Source organism: Macaca mulatta, chromosome 3 (genome assembly GCF_049350105.2).
Source record: "Macaca mulatta isolate MMU2019108-1 chromosome 3, T2T-MMU8v2.0, whole genome shotgun sequence".
Taxonomy (NCBI): Eukaryota; Metazoa; Chordata; class Mammalia; order Primates; family Cercopithecidae; genus Macaca; species Macaca mulatta.
Window position 1 is genome coordinate 71,627,166 of NC_133408.1, and position 16,732 is coordinate 71,643,897.

The following is a 16,732-nucleotide window of genomic DNA, read 5'->3' on the forward strand; positions in this document are numbered from 1 at the left end:
ATATTAAAAACTGAAGCTCAACAAACTCCAACTGGGATAAAGAGACACATAACAAGACACTATAATATGAGCAAAGTTTTGAAAGTCACAGAAAAGAATCTTGAATGCAGAAAGACAAAAGAGATGAATCACCTATATGCATGCTCCTGCAAGATTATCAGTGAATTTTTGAACAAAAACCCTGCAGAAGAGAGTTGAGTTACATATTCCAAGTGCTGAAGTAAAAAAAAAAAAACTTTTAGCAAAACTGTCCTACAAAATTTTTTAAAATAAAGATTTTCCAAGATAACTAAATGCTGAGAAAGTACACCAGCAATATAACTGTCCTACAAGAAATGCAAAAAGAAGTCTTTCCCATTCAAAATTTAAAATAGAAAACAAACCAAATCATATAAAAATACACGACTCTCTGGGAAAGATATGCACGTACACAAAAGTAAAACTTTGTAGTATTATGATAATTAGGCAGAAAACAATTGTGCTTTAAAATCTGAAAGACATCATGAAAATTAAAACACCCATTAATATATGATATACTTAGTGACATTATAAGTTAAGGGCAGATGTAATGAGCAAGCATTTTTGTATGCAACTGAGGGCAAGTTGTTACCAGTTTAAAATATACAGTTGTAACTTTAAGAGATTTTTATGTAATTTACATGGGAACCATAAAGAAAATGCAGCTACACAACAGAAAATAAAAGAACAAAGCATGTCACTACAAATATCAACAAGACACAAAGGAATACAAAGTGAATAGGGACAAAATAGGTACAACAGTCAAATAAAACAATAAAATGGTAATTGTAAGTCATTTCCTTTCAGAAAAGTATTAAAATACGCATGGACTAAACTTCCCAATCAAAAGGCAAATATTACATAAAGGGATTTTTTTTTTTAATTTAGAAAACAAAATCCACCTATGTCATGTCTCCAAGAGACTCACCTCAGATCTAATGATGAAAATAGACTGAAAGTGGCAGGATGGAAAAAGACATTCCATGCAAATGTTAACCAAATGAGAGGTGGAGAATTATATTAAGTCAAAAGCTGTCATATTTTATAATATATAGTTTAAGTCAAAACACACGAGACAAAAAAGGATATTATATCATAATAAAATGGGTAATTCACTGGGAACCTACTTTTATCTCCTATCAGGTTTTCCAAAAATATAAAGCATTTGAACAACCAACCTACATGAAGACCTGAGCGAAAAAGGAATTGAACCTCCACAGACTGTTTCAAGCCAATCCCACAACCTCTATGACTTTCTCAATAACCTATTAGTAAAGTTATTTCATAACTTTGTCAAAGTTAAGTTGTAGGTTAAGCCCTATATATCTTAACGGCCCATCCAATTCTATTAGGTCTTCAAGACGCTTCATTCCCTATTACAGAAGAACTACTTACCTTCCATGATCACACTCTTATAATTATTTTCCTAATTAGCTCGCTGGTTCTATACATTATTTCTCTAATACTCACAACAAAATTGATTCATACTAGCACCATAGATGCCTAAGAAATAGAGACTGTCTGAACTATCTTGCCTGCTATCATCTTAATCTTAATTGCCCTCCCATCCCTACACAGCCTGTATATAACAGATGAAATCAATAACCCTTCTCTCACTGTTAAAACAATTGGACATCAATGGTATTGAAGCTACGAGTATACAGATTATGAAGAATTAAGCTTCAATTCTTATATACTTCCAACAGCCAACTTAAAACCAGATGAACTTCAACTCCTCGAATTCAATAACCAAACAATCCTCTCAATAGAAACTCCCATCCGCATGTTAATCTCCTCCGAAGATGTCCTGCACTCATGAACTATTCCCTCATTAGGGTTCAAAGCAGATGCAATACCTGGATACTTAAACCAATTTGCCTTAACTGCTATACGACCAGGCCTCTACTATGGACAATGCTCAGAAATTTGTGGATCTAACCACAGTTTTTATACCTGTTGTTCTAGAATTAGTCCCATTAAAAACGTTCAAAACTCGGTCTATATCCACACTATAATCTCACTATAAAGCTACCCCAGCGTTAACCTTTTCAGTTAAAGGCCGAGAGAAATCACACTTCTCTACAGTGAATGCCTCAACTAGGTACTTTCCACATGATCTATTATTATTATATCAACAATCATAACTTTATTCTCCATTATTCAATTAAAACTATCAAAGTTCATTTGCCATACACCCCCACACCAAAAATAATTAAAACACAAAAATGTAACAATGCTTGAGAACTAAAATGAATGAAAATCTGTTCACCTCATTTACTGCCCTGATAATCCTAGGTTTACACACAGCAGCACTAATCATCTTGTTTCTCACCACACTCCTTCCAACCTCCAACTATCTAATCAATAACCAGTTGATTTCTATTCAACAATGACTAGTTCAACTTGTTCTAAAACAAGTAATAATTACAAATAATATTAAAGGACGAACCTGATCCCTTATACTAATATCCCTAATTCTCTTTATTGCCTTAATCAATCTCCTTGGGCTTCTACCCCACTCATTTACACCAACTACCCAACTATCAATAAACCTAGGTATAGCAATCCCCTTATGAGCAGGCACAGTAATCACAGGCTTCTACTTTAAAACTAAAAACTCCTTAGCTCACTTCCTACCATCAGGCACACCCAGACCACTTGTCCCTATACTAGTAATCATCGGAACCATTAGTCTACTTATTTAACCAATGGCACTAGCTGTACGTTTAACAGTCAACATTACAGCCAGTCACACATACACTTAATTGGAGGAGCTGCACTAGTATCAACTATTAACCTTCCCACAGCTTCAGTCACCCTTATTATTCTAATTCTATCTTCGCTGTGGCCCTTATCCAAGCTTATGTCTTTATGCTATTAGTAAGCCTTTATTTATATGACAACACATAACGATCCACCAAACACACACCTATCATTTAATCAAACCCAGTCCTTGGCCTTAACAGGGCCTCTCTCAGCTCTCCTAATAACATCCAGCCTAGCTATACGATTTCACTTTAACTCTATTACTCTTTTAACCTTAAGCCTACTAACCAATACACTGACTATATATCAATGGTGATGTGACACTATCTGAGAAAGTACATTTCAAGGTCACCATACAACAATTGTTCAAAAAGGCCTCCGATATGGAATAGTCCTATTTGTTATCTCAGAAGCATTGTTCTTTGCTGGTTTCTTCTGGCATTCTACCATTCTAGTCTAGCCCCTACTCCAGAATTAGAAGGACACTGACCCCCAACAGGCATTTCTCCCGTCGACCCTCTGGAAGTACCTCTCCTGAATACATCTGTATTACTTGAATCAGGGGTTTCAATTACTTGAGCCCATCACAGCCTAACAGAAAATAATCGAAAACAAATAATTCAAGCATTACTTACCACAATTACCTTAGATTTACTTCACCCTCCTACAAGTCTCAGAATACTTTGAGGCTCCCTTTGCTATTTCTGATGGAATTTATGGCTCAACATTCTTTATAGCTACAAGCTTTCACGGACTTCATGTCATTATTGGATCAACATTCCTCACTATCTGTCTCCTCTGCCAATTAAAATACCACTTTACATCTAGCCATCAAGTTGGCTTTGAAGCCGCTGCCTGATACTGACACTCTGTAGATGTAGTATGACTATTCTTGTATATTTCTATTTACTGATGAGGATCTTACTCTTTTAATATAAACAGTACCATTGACTTCCAATCAATTAGTTTTGACATCTGAAAAAGAGTAATTAACCTAATACTAGCCCTAGTAATCAACACCCTATCAGCCCTATCACTAACAGTTATTACATTTTGGCTCCCACAATTTAATATTTATATAGAAAAATCCAGCCCCTACGAATGTAGATTTGACCCACCCGCATTCCTTTCTCCATAAAATTTGTTCTAGTAGCCATCACATTCCTCCTATTTGACTTAGAAATTGCCCTACTACTACTCTTGCCATGAGCCCTTCAAACAAGCAACCTGACACTAATAATCAGCACAGCCCTTATACTAGTCATCATTTTAGTCCTAGGGTTAACTTATGAATGAGTTCAAAAAGGATTAGATTGAACTGAATTGGTAGATAGTTTAAGCCAAAATAAATGATTTCGACTCATTAGATTATGAGATTACACTTAGAAGGAATATTATTATTATTCATCATAAATACCCTTATAACCTTAAATATCCATTTCACCCTAGCATTCATAATACCTATTACCCTCCTAGTATTTGCTGCCTGTGAAGCCGCAGTGGGCTTTGCCTTACCAGTTTCAATCTCCAACACGTATGGCCTAGACTATGTATATAACCTAAATTTACTTCAATGCTAAAAATTATTATTCCAACAATTATACTGCTACCAATAACATGACTCTCTAAAAACTCTACAATCTGAATCTATAAGACTATTCACAGCCTAATCATCAGCTTCATTGCCCTATTATTTTTTAATCAATTCAATGACAATCTATTCAACTTCTCATTAACCTTCTCTTCTGATCGCTGACATCACCCCTTCTAATCTTAACAGCCTGACTACTACCTCTTACAATTATAGCAAGCCAGTACCACCTCTCCAACGAGTCACCCCCATGGAAAAAGCTCTATATTTCCTTATTGATTTCCCTACAATTTTTTAAAATTATGGCATTCACAGCCAGACAACTAATTATATTTTATATTCTCTTTGAAGCTACACTTATCCCTACCTTAATTATCATCATCCTCTGGGGTAACCAACCAGAATGCCTCAATGCAAGTTCATATGTTTTATTTTATACACTAGTGGGATCTCTCCCCCTACTTATTATACTTATTTATACTCAAAATGCCCTCAGTTTACTGAACATAATAATATTTAATACCCAAGAACTATTAATTTCCTGATCCAATAACCTTACATGATTAGCATGTATTATGGGTTGTATAGTAAAATTATCCCTATATGGACTTCACCTATGACTTCCTAAAGCCCACGCAGAAGTTCCTATTGCCAGCACAATAGTACTTGTAGCGGTTCTCCTAAAACTAGGCAGCTATGGCATAATACGCTTACCCTTATCCTCAGCACCCAACAGAATATACAGCCTACCCCTTCCTCATGTTATCCTTATGAGGTATAGTTATGATAAGCTCTATTTCTCTATGACAAACTGATCTAAAATCACTTATTGCATATTCCTCCATAAGCCATGTAGCACTTGTTATTATGGCTATTCTCATTCAAACTCCCTGAAGCTTTACCGGTGCAATTACCCTCATAATTGCCAATGGACTTCCTTTGTCCTTACTATTCTGCCTAGCAAATTCAAACTACAAGTGAATCCATAGCCGAATCATATTACTCTCTCGAGGGCTTCAAACACTACTCCCACTAATCGCTCCCACATAACTCCCACAAATTGCTACAATTTGATGACTTGTAGCAAATCTTACTGACTTTGCCTTAGGCCCTAACATTAATCTAATAGGAGAACTCTTTGTAATAGTGGCTTCATTCTCCTGATCAAACATCACCATTATGTTTATAGGACTTAATATATTAATCACAGCCCTTTATTCCCTACACATGCTTATCACAACACAACGAGGAACACTTACATATTACATTAACAGTATTAAACTTCCTTTACATGAGAAAATATACTAATACTTACACACCTTGCAACTATTCTATTATCCCTAAACCTTAAGATTATTATAGGTTTTATACCCTGTAAAGATACTTTAATCAAAACATTAGATTGTGGGTCTACTGATAGAAGTCTGCAACTTCTTATTTACTGAGAAATTATGCAAGAACTGCTAACTCCTGGCCCCATGCCTAACAACATGGCGTTCTCAAGTTTTAGAGGATAAGAGCTATCCACAGGTCTTAGGAACCAAAAATACTGGTGCAACTCCAAATAAAAGTAATAATCATGTATTTTTCCATTACTATAACCTTAATCTCCTTAACCTTACCAATTATTACTATCTTAATCAACCCTCACAAGAACTTGTACCCATATTACGTGAAAATATCTATCTCATGCACCTTCACCATTAGCCTCATTCCCACAATGTTTGTGTATATAGACCCAGAAGCCATCATCTCAAACTGACATCCAGTAACAATCCAAACCCTCAAACTCTCATTAAGCTTCAAACTAGGCTACTTCTCCATAATATTTATCTCAGTGGCACTATTTGTCACCTGATCTATTAGAGAATTCTCAATATGATACATAAAATCAGATCCTAACATCAATTTTTCAAATATTTACTTCTTTTCCTCACCAAAATATTAATTCTAGTTATCGCCAACAATCTTTTTCAACTTTTTATTGGATGAGAAGGCATAGGAATTAGTCTTTTTTACTAATTGGCTGATGACAGAGCTGAGCAGATGCTAATACAGCAGCCCTCCAAGCGATTCTGCATAACCGCATTGGCGATATTGGCTTCATTTTAGCTATAGCATGATTTCTCTCCTCCAATATATGAGAACCTCAACAAGCATTTATCCTAAATCCTACCCCCGATCTTCTTCCATTAATTGGCCTTCTCTTAGCAGCAGCAGGAAAATCAGCTCAATTTGGCCTCCATCCCTGACTTCCTTTGACCATGGAAGGCCCAACCCCAGTCTCAGCCCTACTCCACTGTAGCACTATAGCTGTAGCAGGAGTTTTCCTGCTTATCCGCTTCTACCCCTTAATAGAAAATAGTATATTAATCCAAACCCTTACCCTGTGTTTAGGGGCTATTACCACCTTATTTACAGCAATCTGTGCTCTAACACAAAATGGTATCAACAAAATCGTAGCATTCCCCATCTCAAGTCAACTAGGCCTTATAATAGTTACAACTGGCATGAATCAACCACACCTGGCATTCCTACACATCTACACCCACGCCTTTTTTAAACCTATATTATTTATATGTTCAGGATCCATCATCCATAACCTCAATGATGAACAAGATATCCGAAAAATAGGAGGACTATTTAAGACTTTACCCCTTACTTCCTCCTCCCTTATTATTGGCAGCCTGGCATTTACAGGTATGCCTTTCCTCAAAGGATTTCACTCTAAAGATCTCATTATCAAAACCACAAACACATCATATACCAATGCCTGAGCCCTCTCTACTACTCTTATTGCCACTTCCCTAACAAGTGTCTATAGTATCCAAATTATTTTCCTTGCTCTAATAGGACAACCCCATTTCCCAACCCTAATCAGCATTGATGAAAATAACTCTTCCCTAATAAACCCAATTAAATGCCTTACAGTCAGCAGTATCTTCACTGATTTTCTCATTACCAAGAGCATAATCCCTACTTCATCCCCCGCAAACAACAATACCACCCCCCCTAAAACTCACAGCCCAAGGGGTAACCATCCTAGGACTCTTACTGGCAATGGAACTTAGTTTTATAACTAATAATCTTAAGATAAAATATCCATTACAAACATTCAGCTTCTCCAATATATTATGATTCTACTCAATCACAGTTCACCACACAACCCCTCACTCAAACCTATCTACAAGCCAAAACCTGCCAGCACTTCTGCTAGACCTAATTTGACTAGAAAAGTCCTTACCAAAGACAATTTCACAGATCCAAATCACAGCCTCCATTACCATAACTACTCAAAGAGGCCTAATTACATTTTATTTCCTCTCTTTTTTTATTCCATCCTTTCTAACTTTGCTCTTAATTATCTATTACCCTGAGTAATTTCAATTGCAACATAAATACTAACAAACAATGTTCAACCAGCAACTACCACCAATCAACATCCATAATTATATAAAGCACCCGCACCCGCAGAATCCTCATGAATCAGCCCTGGGCCCTCACCCTCAAAGATTATTCAACTTCCCACACTCACAAAATTAACTATGATCACCACCCCATCATACTCACTATTCATCAAAGTAACACCAACTCTATTAGTAGCCCCAATAATAAAGTTTCTAAAACTTCAATACTTGATCCTCATTACTCAGGGTATTCCTCAATAGCCATTGCCACAGTATAACCAAAAACAACCATCATCCCCCCCAAATAAATCAAAAAGACTATTAATCCCATAAAAGCTCCACCATGGTTCAACACAATAACACAACCTACAGCAGCACTAAGAATGAACCCTAAGCCCCCATAAATAGGAGAAGGTTTAGAAAAAAACCACAAATCCCATAACAAAAGAACACTTAGTAAGAAAAAAGCCTATGTCACTATCCCACATGGATTATAGCCATGACTGATATGAAAAGCCATCATTGTACTTCAACTATAAGAACACTAATGACCATTATATGTAAAACAAGCCCACTAATAAAAATCATTAATTACTCATTCATTGATCTCCCCACACCATCTAATATCTCTATATGATGAAACTTCGGCTCACTTCTTAGTACCTGCTTAATCCTCCAGATCATCACAGCGTTATTTCTGGCCATACACTACACACCCGATACCTCAATTGCTTTCTCTTCTGTTGCCCATATTAACCAAGATGTGGACTACAGCTGAAGAGTCCGCTATTTTCACACTAACGGCTCTTCAACATTCTTCGTCTGCCTCTTCCTACACGTTGGTGGAGGCTTATATTATGGGTTATTCATATATTTAGAAACCAGAAATATTGGCATTATCCTCCTACTCACAACCACAGCAACAGCATTTATTGGCTATGTGCTTCCATGAGGCCAAATATCATTCTGAGGCGCTACAGTAATCACAAACCTATCAGCCATCCTATATACTGGAACTGACCTTGTCCAATGAATCGGAGGTGGATTTTCAGTTGACAAAGCCCCTCTTACACAATTCTTCACCTTCCATTTCATCTTACCTTTCATCATCATAGCCCTAACAATTCTCCACCTTTTATTCCTACACGAAACAGGGTCTAATAACCCTTCAGAAATTCCATCACATTCCAACAAAATCACCTTCCACCCTTACTATACAACCAAAGCTATTCTAGGTTTAATTTTTCTCCTCCTCCTTTTAATAATTCTAGTATCGTTTCTCACCTGACCTCCTGAGTGACACAGATAATTACACCTTAGTCAACCCCCTAAATACCCTGCCCCACATTAAACCAGAGTGATACTTTTTATTTGCATACGCAATCTTATGGTCCATCCCCAATAAACTAGGAGGTGTACTGGCCCTTCTATTATCCACTCTCCTTCTAGCAGTTATTCCTGCACTCCACACATCCAAACAACAAAGCATAATATTCTGCCCATTAAGGCAATATCTGTTCTGAATCTCAGTCACCGACCTACTAACACTCACATGGATCAGAGGACAGCCAAGAACATCCTTTCATTACCATCGGACAGACAGCATCTATGAGATATTTCTCTATTATTCTTGTTCTCATACCACTCACTGCCCTAATCAAGAATAAACTACTTGAATGAAACTGCCCTTGTAGTATAATCCAATACGCCAGTCTTGTAAACCAGAAATGGAGAGTCCCTCCCCAGGGCAACTCAGAGAAAAAGCATTCCCACTTCACCATCAACACCCAAAGCTGAGATTCTAATTAAACTATTCTCTGTATTCTTTTCAGCACACATTTTAATTTCTATGTAAGTACTGACCATCAGCACTAATACATTAATACTTTTATGTACTTTGTGCATTACTGCTAGTCCCCATGAATATATAGTACTGCCAATGCTTGATTGTGCACAGTACATTCACAGATTAGGTGACATTACAAGCTTGCTCCACATGCATATAAGCAAGTGTTCACAATTTCTTAACTATCATACTTAATACTACACTTACATACAGAACTAGTTCTACATGGATATCGACCAGTACTCAAAATTCTTAATATTACATAGTACATTCATTTGTTCATTGGACATAGCACATTTCAGTCAAAACCACCCTCGCCAACATGGATATCTCCTACCAAATTTTGGTCTCTTAATCTACCAACCTCTGAGAAATCATCATCCCACTCGGGCATGTTACCCTCCTCGCTCCGGGCCCGGAATACTTGCGGGTGACTGTACGGAAACTATACCTGGCATCTGGTTCTTACCTCAGGGTCATAAAACTAAGATCGTCCACATGTTTCCCTTAAATAAGACACCTCGATGGACTAGTGACTATCACCCTATTAACCAGTCACGGGAGCACTGTCATGCAACTGGCATGTTTAACTTTTGGGGATGCTATCACTCACCATCGCAGAAGGTCTGGTCCCCTTGCCATCGGCTGTAGTTGTACTTGGATTTGATTTCCACCAAACCAATTGTAGAAGTCGCACCTACTCCCTCAGGTAATCCACTCGACTCGGCCTCCCAAAGTGCTGGGATTACAGGCGTTAGCCGCCGTGTCCAGTGCTTTCTTTTAATTGAAAAAAAGATTTTTTTGGCCAGGCACAGTGGTCACACCTGTAATCCCAACACTTGGGGAGGCTGAGGTGGAAGGATCGCTTGAGCCCAGGAGTTCAAGACCAGCCTGGGTAACATAGGGAAACCACTTCTTCCCTAAAAATACAAAAAATGAGCCAAGTCTGGTGGTGCTTGCCTGCAGTCCCAGCAGCCCCAGCTACTTGGGAGGCTGAAGTGGAAGGACTGCTTGAGCCAGGAGTTTGGGGCTACAGTAAACTACATCTTAAGGCAGGACAGGTAGTCAACGAAGTGCCTCCCGGCCCTGCCCGGAGTCCTCACCTCCTGCAGCTGCCAGGGGTACCACTGCTCCTTAATGCCCCGCTTCGGTTGTCCAAGTCGGAGCAGAAGCTCCAGAGGCCACCCAGCTCCTTGCGCTCCCGCAACATGCTCTCCCAGGGGTACAGCATCCCGCCTTGCAGCGCCAAAGCGCAGCCATACAACAGTGGCCAGAGCGCCGTCCAGGCCACCCTGTCCACCGGGTCACACTTTCCGCTCCACGGCTAGGCCGCCGTCTATGGGGCTAAGAGCAGTGGGGCTAAGAGCAGCACGGGAGGAGCCCAGCGTTAGGCGCCTAGGGCCGTCCAAGCCATCTTTGCTGAGGACAAGTGCCAGGCCTGCAGGGGCAGGGCGGGGCCCGGTGCTGCCCAGTGGGAACTGCAGCTGTAACCCCAGGCTATACCTTTGGGTAAGCGGAACCCTCAACCCCAGCCAAGAAGGGCAAGGTCGGCTCCCCACCCCAGAACCCACTGGACGAAGATGGGCTGCAGGCCAGGACAGAACTCCTGAGATCAGTGGGATCTCTCGTTCATCAAGGAGCACCTTCTCTTGCCTTCCACAGCAGGAATTCGAGCAGGCCCCAGCCTGTAGCATCCATGCCTGTCAGATGCAGCCACTTGAAGAGAAGAATGTTCTTGGGATGGTGCCATAGCCTTGACCCTGGGCCTCTGGGGCCCGGACCCTAACCAAGGAGCCAGGAGCCCTCTCTTGGGGTTGCAGGCATATGAAGATACAGGGAGAGGGGCCAAATGCAGTGGCTCATCCCACTTTGGGAGGCTGAGGTGGGCGGATAACCTGAAGTCAGGAGTTGGAGACCAGGTTAGCCAACCTGGTGATACACCTGTCTCTACTGAAAATATAAAAAATTAACTGGGCATGGTGGTGCTTGCCTGTAATCCTAGTTACTCGGGAGGCTGAGGCAGGAGAATCGCCTGAAGCCGGGAGGAGGAGGTTGCAGAGAGCTGAGATCATGCCACTGCACTCCAGCCTGGTCCACAGAGTTAGGTTGTCTCAAAAAAAGAAAAAACCAAAACAAAACACTACATACCTCCTGCCAAATTTGCCTGCTAGGAAATTCCTTGTGAGCCCCGAAAACTTTACTGAACTCTAAGTCATTCCTCTGCTCATCTGAGACAAATGCGCATTTGATTGAACCACCTTGACTGGTTCTTTCTTTTCTTCCTCCTCGGCATTTAAATGCAGGAGCCACTGCCTGGCTATTTCTTTCTCCTCCTCTTCCTCCTTTACAGGTGTGAGTCACCTCGCCTGGCTGTTCCTCCCCCTCTTTTACAGGCGTGTGAGTCACCTCGCCTGGCTGTTTCCTCCCCCTCTTTTACAGGCGTGTGAGTCACCTCGCCTGGCTGTTTCCTCCTCCTCTTTTACAGGCATGTGAGTCACCTCGCCTGGCTGTTTCTTCCTCCTCAACAGGTGTGAGCCATTGCACATGGGTGTTTCCTCCTCCTCCTCTATAAGCATGAGTCACCTCGCCTGGCTGTTTCCTCCTCCTCCTCCTCCTCCTTTACAGGCATGTGAGCCACCTCACCTGGTTGTTTCCTCCTCCTCCTCCTTTACAGGCGTGTGAGCCACCTCACCTGGTTGTTTCCTCCTCCTCCTCCTTTACAGGCGTGTGAGCCACGTCACCTGGTTGTTTCCTCCTCCTCCTCCTCCTCCTTTACAGGCGTGTGAGCCACCTCGCCTGGCTGTTTCCTCCTCCTCCTCCTCTTTTACAGGCGTGAGCCACTCGCCTGGCTGTTTCCTCCTCCTCCTCCTCTTTTACAGGCGTGTGATCCAACTCGCCTGGCTGTTTCCTCCTCCTCCTCTTTTACAGGTGTGTGAGTCACCTCGCCTGGCTGTTCCTTCCTCCTCAACAGGTGTGAGCCATTGCACATGGGTGTTTCCTCCTCCTCCTCTGCCTCTACAAGCATGAGTCAGGTCGCCTGGCTGTTTCCTCCTCCTCCTCTTTTACAGCCATGAGCCACCCGCCTGGCTGTTTCCTCCTCCTCTTCCTCTTCTTTTACAGCCATGAGCCACTACGCCTGGCTGTTTCCTCCTCCTCCTCCTCTTTTACAGCCATGAGCCACCACGCCTGGCTGTTTCCTCCTCCTCCTCCTCTTTTACAGGCGTGAGCCACCCGCCTGGCTGTTTCCTCCTCCTCCTCCTCCTCCTCTTTTACAGGCGTGTGAGCCACCACGCCTGGCTGTTTCCTCCTCCTCCTCCTCTTTTACAGGCGTGAGCCACCCGCCTGGCTGTTTCCTCCTCCTCCTCCTCTTTTACAGGCGTGAGCCACCCGCCTGGCTGTTTCCTCCTCCTCCTCCTCTTTTACAGCCATGAGCCACCACGCCTGGCTGTTTCGTCCTCCTCCTCTTTTACAGGCGTGAGCCACCTGCCTGGCTGTTTCCTCCTCCTCCTCCTCTTTTACAGGCGTGAGCCACCCGCCTGGCTGTTTCCTCCTCCTCCTCCTCTTTTACAGGCGTGAGCCACCTGCCTGGCTGTTTCCTCCTCCTCCTCCTCTTTTACAGGCGTGAGCCACCCGCCTGGCTGTTTCCTCCTCCTCCTCCTCTTTTACAGCCATGAGCCACCACGCCTGGCTGTTTCGTCCTCCTCCTCTTTTACAGGCGTGAGCCACCTGCCTGGCTGTTTCCTCCTCCTCCTCCTCTTTTACAGGCGTGAGCCACCCGCCTGGCTGTTTCCTCCTCCTCCTCCTCTTTTACAGGCGTGAGCCACCTGCCTGGCTGTTTCCTCCTCCTCCTCCTCTTTTACAGGCGTGAGCCACCCGCCTGGCTGTTTCCTCCTCCTCCTCCTCCTCCTCCTCTTTTACAGGCGTGTGAGCCACCACGCCTGGCTGTTTCCTCCTCCTCCTCCTCTTTTACAGGCGTGAGCCACCCGCCTGGCTGTTTCCTTCTCCTCCTCCTCTTTTACAGCCATGAGCCACCACGCCTGGCTGTTTCGTCCTCCTCCTCTTTTACAGGCGTGAGCCACCTGCCTGGCTGTTTCCTCCTCCTCCTCCTCTTTTACAGGCGTGTGAGCCACCTCACCGGGCAGTTTCCTCCTCCTCCTCTTTTACACGTGTGTGAGTCACCTCGCCTGGCTGTTCCTTCCTCCTCAACAGGTATGAGCCATTGCACATGGGTGTTTCCTCCTCCTCCTCTGCCTCTACAAGCATGAGCCAGGTCGCCTGGCTGTTTCCTCCTCCTCCTCCTCTTTTACAGGCGTGAGCCACCCGCCTGGCTGTTTCCTCCTCCTCCTCCTCTTTTACAGCCATGAGCCACCACGCCGGGCTGTTTCCTCCTCCTCCTCCTCTTTTACAGGCGTGAGCCACCCGCCTGGCTCTTTCCTCCTCCTCCTCCTCTTTTACAGGCGTGTGAGCCACCACGCTTGGCTGTTTCCTCCTCCTCCTCCTCTTTTACAGGCGTGAGCCACCCATCTGGCTGTTTCCTCCTCCTCCTGCTGTTTTACAGCCATGAGCCACCACGCCTGGCTGTTTCCTCCTCCTCCTCCTCTTTTACAGGCATGAGCCACCCTCCTGGCTGTTTCCTCCTCCTCCTCCTCTTTTACAGGCATGAGCCACCCGCCTGGCTCTTTCCTCCTCCTCCTGCTCTTTTACAGGCGTGTGAGCCACCACGCCTGGCTGTTTCCTCTTCTTCCTTTATAGGTATGAGTCATCGTAGCTGGGTGTTTCCTCCTCCACAGGCGTGAGTCAGCTCACAAGGTTCTTTCTTTTCCTCCTCCTCCTCTTCCTCATTTAAAGGTGTGAGCCACTGCTTCTGGCTGTTTCTTCCTCCTCTTTCTCCTTTACAGGCGTAAGCGACCATGCCTAGCTGTTTCATCCTCCTCCTCCCGTCTCCTCCTCCTTTACAGGAGTGAGCCACCACGTCTGGCTGTTTCTTCTTCGTCTTCTTCATTTTTTTAAGAGAGAGGCTTGCTCTTTTCACCCAGGCTAGAGTGCAATGGCGCGATCTTGGCTCACTGCAACCTTCACCTCCTGGGTTCAAGCAATTCTGCCTCAGCCTCCCCAGTAGCTGGGATTACAGGATCCTACCAGCACACCCAGCTAATTGTTGTATTTTTAGTACAAACGGGGTTTCACCACGTTGGCCAGGCTGGTCTCGAACTCCTGACCTCAAATGATCCACCAGCCTCAGCCTCCTACAGTGCTGGGATTATAGGTGTGAGCCACCACGCCCGCTTGGGTATTTTTTTTTTTTTTTAATGTGTTAGCTGAGGTCTTGCTATGTTGCCCAGGCCTCCCAAAGTGCTAGAATTACAGGCATGAGCCACTGATCCTGGCCTGAGGTCACTGTGATACCCTGTTTGAAGCGGATGGGGCCTGGACCAGGTGGAGGCTATGACAGGAGCCCCTTCTTCCCTTCCTATCTATGATTCTCATTGCCTTTGCCCAGTTTTCTCTGCTTCCATTTTACTTTTTTAAGTTTTTCCTTTAGAGACAGGGTCTCACTGTGTTGTCCAGGCTGGAATGCAGCGGCGTGATCATAGCTCACTGCAGCTCCACTCCTGAACGTAAATGATCCTCTCACCGCAGTCTTACAAGTAGCTGGGACTTACAGGCATGCCCCACCATGCTGGACTAATTGTTTTATTATTAGGTACAGGTAATAACACAAGAGTCTCCCTGTGTTGTCCAGGCTGGTCTCAAATTCCTGTCCTCAAGCATCCTTGCACCTTGCCCTTCCAAAGTGCTAGGATTACAGGCCACCCCGCCCTGCCTCTCCAGTCTCTGACTGTCCCCACTGGCCAGCCCTGGAAAGCGCAGCAATGAGGGAGCCAGGCTGGGGCAAGAAACACGCAGCAGCGTCCTCTTGTGCTCACTTTATATGGGGCCAGGCATGGGAGGACCTAAGCCTGCTGTGCCTGCAATAGTGCCCGCACCTGGCAGATCTGCCTGTTGATGCCGGAGCACGCAGTGCCACCCAGGGCACGATACTGCCCCACACTGTGCCCATAGTCCCACACGTGGCTCATGTCACCTGAGAACAGGGGGCTGGGGAGAGAGGAAGAGGTGGGCCAGGCCACCGGGCCACCCTGGCCTCCAGGGACCCAAGCTCACCTCTTAGAAGGCAGTGTCGAGAAAAGGGTGTGCCGCACCTGATGATGTGCAGCTCCTGCAATGACAGCTGGTTGAGGGCGACCCCCTTGGACTCAGCCATGAACACGGCTTTCCCAGAGGCCTTGTGGGCCTGGCAGAATGGCATCTGGGTGCTGGGGAGGAAGGTGGCACTGAGGCAGCTTCCTCCACGCCCTGATCTGCCTCCATTGCCTGCGCCTCTTCCTTTTTTTTTTTTTTTTTTTTTTATACAAAGTCTCACTCTGTCGCCCAGGCTGGAGTGGTGTCCCGACCTCACCTCACTTCAACCTCCACCTCCCAGGTTCAAGCGATTCTCCTGCCTTAGCCTCCTGAGAAGCTGGGATTATATGACTGTGCCACCACGCCCAGTTAACTGTTGTATTTTTAGTGGAGACAGGGTTTCACCATGTTGACCAGGCTGGTCTCGAACTCCTGACCTCAACTTACCCACCCACCTAGGCCTCCCAAAGTGCTGGGATTACAGGTGTGAGCCACCAGGCCAGGGAACCTGCACCCTGAGCTCCCCTACCCTCTGAGGGGCACCCCATCTCCTCAACCTCCCCCTGGCTGATACACACTCACCTCTTTGCAGACCAGGTAGTAGGCGAGGTCAGTGGCCAGTATGTCAGGGTTGAGGGCCTGTCCTATGTTCTCTCAGTGAACCTGGGGGCACAGGTGGGCAAGTGGTGAGCCCTGGGCACCCTGGGGTCTGAAGCTGTCAAACCCAGGACCTGTCCCTCTGCCAGGATGTCCCTGCCTTGGGCAGATCCTCTCTTACCCACTCGGCTCTGTCTCACTCTCAGCTTGAACCATCTTCTCCATAATTACTGATAATATTTACATACACTATTAACGCTTACTGGCCTGTAGGTTTTACTGGCCTTTATGTTTTCAAAGAGTCCTTATCTTCAGCATGCACCA

The 16,732-nt window shown here is 44.3% G+C and overlaps 1 protein-coding gene across 50 annotated transcripts in view; it reads right to left on the reverse strand.

The window, feature by feature from the left end:
- The window catches only part of LOC106995512 (argininosuccinate lyase-like), a 101,277-nt gene that overhangs the window by 16,272 nt on the left and 68,273 nt on the right, over positions 1-16,732 (reverse strand). For 18 of the 50 annotated variants that reach the window (XR_013415301.1, XR_013415295.1, XR_013415299.1 and 15 more), the window contains one exon: positions 16,394-16,474. The exons of 12 other annotated variants lie outside the window; for them this stretch is intronic. The gene's annotated coding sequence lies outside the window, so the exon portion shown is untranslated. Of the gene's footprint in view, positions 1-10,241; positions 10,406-15,793; positions 15,946-16,393; positions 16,475-16,732 lie in introns of all 50 variants that reach the window. 20 more of the 50 variants (XR_013415296.1, XR_013415305.1, XR_013415297.1 and 17 more) reach the window with 2 other exon arrangements.